The sequence below is a fragment of the Diceros bicornis genome, chromosome 8 (assembly GCF_020826845.1).
Source record: "Diceros bicornis minor isolate mBicDic1 chromosome 8, mDicBic1.mat.cur, whole genome shotgun sequence".
Taxonomy (NCBI): domain Eukaryota; kingdom Metazoa; phylum Chordata; class Mammalia; order Perissodactyla; family Rhinocerotidae; genus Diceros; species Diceros bicornis.
This window is the reverse complement of record NC_080747.1, coordinates 43,111,467-43,118,871: the sequence shown is the minus strand read 5'-3', so window position 1 is coordinate 43,118,871 and position 7,405 is coordinate 43,111,467.

Sequence of the window (7,405 nt, the reverse complement as noted above, 5' to 3'; positions counted from 1 at the left end):
TAGCTTTCACTGCCTTGAGGATTTAGAGCCATCATCATTCTCTTCCTCAGTGGTGACTAACTCCTTTGTAGAAAAAAATAAATAAACTAAAAACGAAGGAAGTTTCCTGAGACCTTTCTTGGCGAACGGTTGGAGCTACTCACTCGACCCCTGTCTGATAAGGATGCGGGAGGCTCGACAATTCCAAGAGGTTTTTTCTTCCTGGCCAGCTTAGAAATAGTCTTACCAAAATGTAATCACTGGCAGGTACCCTTCTGGTAAGAAACCCTACTACATGTGTATTACACTGTATTTTAATGTTTTTTATTCCTACCTCCTTACTGAGCCTTAAGCTTCTAGATGGTAAGATTATGTCTTTTATCTTTATATCCCCAGCACCTAGCAGATCTCCTAACATGGTAATAGTGATAGCCATCATTACTGTAGTAATAGCAGCAGTAAATCTTTATTGAGTGCTTATTCTGATCCAGGCAGTGCACTGAATGTTTTACGTGAACGATCTTACAATGTAGGTACTATTATCCTCATTTTTACCAATGAGAAATTTGAGACTTAGGTCAAGTAACTTTCCCAAAATTGCACAGCTGGTAAGTGGCAGAATTGTGGTTTATATCTGTTTGTTGAACTTAACTATGCCCTACTTACTGAAAATCCAAACATATAAAACCCGCCAATTAATAGTGAACATTTCCATTATCTGTTAGAGAAGAATGCCGTTTCTCCACCCTAAGTTTCCATGAGGAGAACTGTTCCTGGCCTTTCTCAGAGCCTTGACCTTTTCACCTCTGCTGATGTAAAGTAAATTTGAGCAGAGTAACTGTGCGTACTGGGCTCAGCTCTGCCACCTTTCTCCTTTTGGGAGGTGCAGCCCACAGCAAAAAACAGCCTCTTCTGCCCTCCCAGGTCCTGCCTGCTCCCGTCCCAGGGCTGCCTGCAACTGGGTGGGGACAGCTCTTGCTTCTGGAATTCAGTAAGTCCAGCACACCTGGCTGCCAGAGCTAAAGTCACTCCTTCCAACCTGGCCACCTGTCTCACTCTTTTTTTATTTCTTCAACTTTCCAGAAGTAGGGAAGAGGCAAGCCATTTCCTGAGCTCTCTTAGAGACCTCTCCCTGCACTCCAGAATCATCAAAGGGTGGATTAAATCTTTTTATTTTAAACAGTCCACAGAGCAAAGGCTGGTTAAAGAAGCCATGACAGGGAGTGATGAGAAAGGAGAGGGGGAAGCAGAAACCAGGAGCTTCATGCTAAGAGTCAACTGAAGATCATTCAGAGTTAAAGAGAAGGTGCTTTGCAAATAGAAATGTAAGTTAATGACAAATAGCAATTTACAACTCGCTTGACCTTCACAACTCTTTTTTTTTGTGTGTGTATGAGGAACACTAGCCCTGGGCTAACATCCGTGCCCGTCTTCCTCTACTTTATATGGCATGCCACCACAGCACGGCTTGACAAGCGGTGCAGTCAGTGTGTGCCGGCGATCCGAACCCAGGGCCGTGTGAAATGGCCTAATTTTTAAATTGGGATTACATTCCACTAAATATAACAGAAAATCCAAAACAACATCTAGCATAAATTAGATAGGAATATTTTTCTCTCATGTGAGGCAGTTCCTAAATTATTCCTCGATTAAATAGGAATGTTTTTCTCTCATGTAAGGCAGCTCAGTACGAATCTAGCGGCTCCACAGTGGTTAGGGATCCCGGTTCCTTCCAGCTTTCTGTTCTATCATTCCTAGGGTGTGGCCTTTATCTTCATGATCCAGTGTGGCTGCTAGAGCTCTAACAGCCTGTTCCAGGCAGCAGGATGGAGGACTGGCTGGAAACAGAAGGGGACACAGGGTACGTGTCTTTTAAGGAAGCTGCCACAAAGCACATCTGCTGACATCTTATTGGCTAGAACTTAGCCACATGGCCACAGTTAACTGCAAGGGAAGTTGAGAAATATATATGTATATGTATATGTGTATGTGTATGTATATGTGTGTATGTTTATGTATCTATACAAAGAGAGATTTATTTTAATGCATTGGCTTGGGTGATTGTGGGGGCTGGCAAATCTAAAATATTAAGGGCAGGCCGGCAGGCTGGAAACTCAGGCAATGTTTTTGTATTGCAGTGCTGGGGCAGAATTCCTTCTTCTCCAGGAAACCTCAGATTTTGCTCTCAAAGCCTTCAACTTATTAGACGAGGCCTACCCACATTATTGAGGGTAATCTCCTTTACTTAAACTAATGGTTGGTGTTTACCCCATCTACAATGTCTTCACAGCAGCATCTAGATTTGTATTTGAACAAACAATTGAGCACCATAGCCAGCAAAGTGGCACATAAAATTAACCATCATGGTAACCAACTGAAAATTTTAAAAAACCGTGCAGGCAAAACAACACTTATCCATGAGTCAAATGGGGCCTGCAGCCTGACAGTTTACAATCCTTCCTCTACAAGCTGGAGCAAGGAGCTTGGTCCTTTATAGATCAACAATAGAGCAATACTCTAACCATACTCCCTCCACATAACTGGAATCACACATGCATAAACGTGCCACGGTCCCACCCTTTCTGGGAGACTATACCCAGAGAAATAGCTAGTCTCATTGTCTGTGTGTGTGTGTGTGTGTGTGTGTGTGTTAACCACTGTGTTGATGGGATGCTGTCTGATAAGTGACACACTTTTTTCTTTGACCCCATTCTAACTCATTAGATTATTTTCGCTGTAAAAACCAACCTTCTGGTGCTAGGTAGTAATTTCCAGAAGCACAGGAGGGAGGGGAGTTTTGGCTAATAAAAGCCCCAAGGCTTTTTCAGCCTGTAATCACCAGTCACTTCCTTCACCCACTCAGACAGTACCACTCAGACAGAGGAATGCCACTCTTTTCCACACTCTCTCCAGATAGTTCTTTTGAACTTGTTTTTCTCTTTCAAAGTTAATACTTTGATACAGTCAGCCTAGAAAATGGAGGCATGCTGCATAGCCGTTTTATCACTGATTTGTAGGACAGCTTTATATATTATGAATATTTATTTTTTCTTATATGTATTGCAATTGTTTTTCTAATTTTCGAAACGTTTATGATGTCTATCACTGTAATTCTGTACACACTTGCAGCTTTTCTCAGTCTATTTTAACAATATAAGTACTAGAAATGTGGCTAAAATGGGCCCATTAAAAAGCATTGACACACAAATGATATTACTTAGAAATCCATAATTTGATTAAACGTCAAGAAGATAGAACTAAAATTGTTTTGGGTAAATATGCATCCTCTTTATGTTTCTTACTTTCTGCAATAAATTAGTTTTATATAACAATCACTATACAGAAATAAAAAAACTATAATTAAGTAGATCTTTTTTAGCTTTATGGGAAGCAGATTTGGTTCACCTGGTGGAAGTTCTTTTCCCTGCTGTTTCATTTTCAAACGTTAAGTCATCTCTATTGTGATTTTGTTTCTATGGAAAGTTCATTGGAAGTCCTCAGTTATGAAGAAACCAAGAATAGAAGGGGGGCCCATATTGGGGTAGCCTCTGATCTTTGGAAAAATATCTCTCCGTTCTTGAAAATCACAGAAGGCTGACGGAAGGACAATCTGATAGGCTTTCTGTTTATAAAGGACCTGAGTTTGACCCTCATTTAAATGTATGTTTATCCCTCTTAAACACATGCTTTGGATGGCAGAAACCATAATTTTAATGAGGATGCGAGCCCATTGGAGGCATTGTCCCAAATTGTTCTTTTGCGTATCAGTCTTGGATCAAATACAAACCGATTTTTCCTTATGCCAAATTCTGTACTATAGCCTATAGTATTACATTGTTTTACTCCTAATGTAGATTGAATGCCTACTAGCTGATAGATTTTGTAGGGAACATATTGAGAACATGCATTTTCTTGCATTTCTTGCTCTTTTCTACACTTCTTAAGTGTAGCCATGAACTATCTTCAATAACGGCTTATGACAAAAATCTGTCACACTCTTACCTGTGGTCAGGGCTGGCTATATAATTTGCTGGGCCCAGTGCAAAATGAAAATGTGACACCCTTCTTCAAAAAGCAGGAAAAAAAGTGCAAAGTTCTAATGTAATAGAGATAATAGTGATACATGAACAACTCAATGAACTTAAAAATTGCAAAAATACTATTTTTGGTGTCATAATTTTATTTAATACAACAAACAATAATAGTTTATTAATGTGATATCTTGATGGATTATGAAAATTTTCTGGCTCACTGGTCTGCAAATTCATCAAGATTTATACCTGTCATTTTATTTTCATTTTCAATAGATAGGAAATTTATTTCATACAGTTTCTTTTTCAATAGCTATGACTGAAAGCAACATCAGTCACTCTCAGCAAATGCAAGATCACAAATACATTTTGATCATTTTCATTTTGAAAAGGATCTTTCTGCTGCTGCAACTATTAAGGATATTTTATAGGCATGACAACATTAAGATAGATTTCTAACAAATTATTTTGAAATATAAATGTTAGCACCTCTAGAGTGTTGATTCTTGTGGAGCAATTTTTATAAACAGATTTAATTCTTCAGACGAATTAGTGTTACTTAAGTCTGAATTTAATTTTATGTATAAATTTATACAATGGCATTTTATTATTCCTCAGACATGAGGAAATGTTTCCTGAAACTTGTGGGGGTCGTACTAACAGCTGAAAGCAGCTTCATGGTTGGAGTAGAATCCAAAGACCTGTTTATGCCTTCTGTCATGGTATCTTCAATGACAAGGAAAAAACTTTTTAATTGCCTTCCTCATTAACCCACGGTTCATTCAAACCTTCATATGAAAATAGTGTTCTTAACTGTAGAAAGTGATGATCTTTACATCTAGTTTCTATTTCTATGCGTGGAGTTATTTGCTTAGCAATGTTGCAGAAGTTTTTAAAAATAGAGATTCTAAACTCTTTAATAATTCTAATAATTCCCTGATATGCTTTATTGCAATGCTTTATTGCAATGCTCATTCCCTGATACGCTCTTATTTTGTACTAATTTACTGATCAAGTTTGCTGCCTGACTGCCAGCCATTCCTGTCCCAGTGTCAGGCTGGAGAGTTGATATCCGTGCAGATGACACAGGGATTGGCAAACTGGCCTCCCCCTGCGGGGCCTGGTGCTGTCCCCACGCAGAGCCACTTCCTATCTCTGGAGCCACGGCTGCCACAGCTGGTGCCTCTGCTTCTGCTGCCGCCACCACCGTCACCACTGCAGTGTGGGCCCAGGCACGCGCCCAGTACACCCTGAGCTGCTCTGAGGCACGTGCGTGCATGCTGGGGTGCCTGCACTGCCCGAGCCCTCCGCACACACGCAGGTGTTACCTCCGGTAGTGTTTCCACTGCTCTCACGCATGCTCCATTGTCCCATCGGACTTCACTTACCAAACACAAGGTCAAAAATAAAATGATTAAGACTTTTAAGACAGCAACAAGAGAGGATTAAACCAAGCATGGGTCCCTTCTGAGAACTGGGCCCTGTGCAACTGCACAGGTCACATGCTCATGAAGCTGGCCCTGCATATGGTCCTACAGTCTATAAAGCATCAGGATTTGAGCTGTTTGTAGAAGAGCTGGTGAGGAAATGATGGCACTGACTGATTTCCTCTGTGACCTTAACTTAAAGCAATAGGTTGTTGATAAATATGCATCATCTTCATACTGATATGTGTGCTCTTTGAGAGCAAGAATCTTGTCTTATATAACCCTGTATTCATCACAGAGCCTATCTCCGTGCCTTGCATATAGTAGATGTTAAATAAATTTGGTTGAACAGATAAATTGCTATTCTTCTGTTTTCAGAGGGGTAGCATGTACAGAGCTGGAAATAGAAAGGTGCTTTTTTGTGTAAGTCACTGAATTGATGAAAGTCAGTGCAAAAAAATCTGATCTGTCTGATCCAGGAGGAGGAATATCATTAGGAAGCACTGTGTTTCCTGTACCCACTCCACTAATGTGCCTGTGTGTAAACTTCCTGAGTTTAGTAGGAGTCTTTTGGCCTTTGCCTGTACTTCCAGAGAATCTCATGATTGATTTCTACTTTTTTCCCTTTGTTTCTTAAGAGGACGTAGTTCTTTCCCAGATCTAAGGTTAAGATGGCATTATTCTTTTTTTTCTTTTGTGAGGAAGATCAGCCCTGTGTTAACATCTGCCAATCCTCCTCTTTTTTTGCTGAGGAAGACTGGCCCTGGGCTAACATCTGTGCCCATCTTCCTCCACTTTATATGGGACGCTGCCACAGCATGGCCTGACAAGCAGTGCGTGGGTGCATGCCCAAGATCCGAGCTGGTGAACCCCCGGCTGCCGCAGCGGAGCGTGTGCACTTAACCGCTTGCGCCACTGGCCCAGCCCCAAGATGGCATTATTCTTTACCAAGAGTTTCCAAAGGTAATTTTGTAAATATTGTTTTAGACCAAACTATGAATGACTACTCACTAGGGAATTCTAATCAGAACACAGTGTGCAAGTGGGAGATGATGAAGGGAAGCAGCAAGGTTTATAATTGTGCCTATAACTTTTAATTCAATACTGTCTCCTTTAGGAGGCAAGTCAGGGTGTCACTGCTCCATTAAGTAGCAGGAATACTTGCCTTGGGGTGTTTCTTGTTTCACTATATAAAAGTTTGAATTTTATGGTAATGAAGACAGACCTTGTTGAGTCATGAAAATGAAAGGTAGGCCTTGATGATGAAAGGCAATTAACATTGAGTGCTCAGTCTGTAGGTAGCCATGCCAATGCAAATGTCTACTAACCAGTTTTAAGGTCTATCCATATCCCAAAATATCTTTTGATCTTGGTGATGTCTATAACCTACGAATAAGTAAAATTTATTAATATACATGCCAAAACCAGCATACTCAGACTTATTCATTCTGACACACCCTCATATTATCAGGCACTTCTGCATCTAAATTACCACCCCCTAATAAAGACATTCCAGAGAAGGCAATCCAAGGAATGCAAATAAAATTCATCTGAGTTAAGATCCTCTGTCCCTCTTATATAAAACAACAAGAACAATAACAAAACTTTACAACTTGACAATCTGGAAAGTTGTTCCGAGAAGGGAAAACTATTAAAGCATATGAAATCACGATTGTGGATAATGTAAAATCTGACTTGTTCAACACATTCTGGAATTCCAGAATGTCGAGTCAAAACTCTTGAAGAATGAAAGAAGGAGTTTTACAAAAGAGAAAAGTTGTGTAAATAACTTAGAGGACACCAGATAACCACAGGTGTTACTAACTGAGATTATGAACGAGAGGCCCAAAATGATTTAGGTAAATTTATAATAGATTAATAAATTATTTAGAAAAATCAGGAATTTTGATGTCTCCTCCACCTCTAAATTTATGAGCTTGATTTCATGGAAGGCGCTCACCCTCTGAC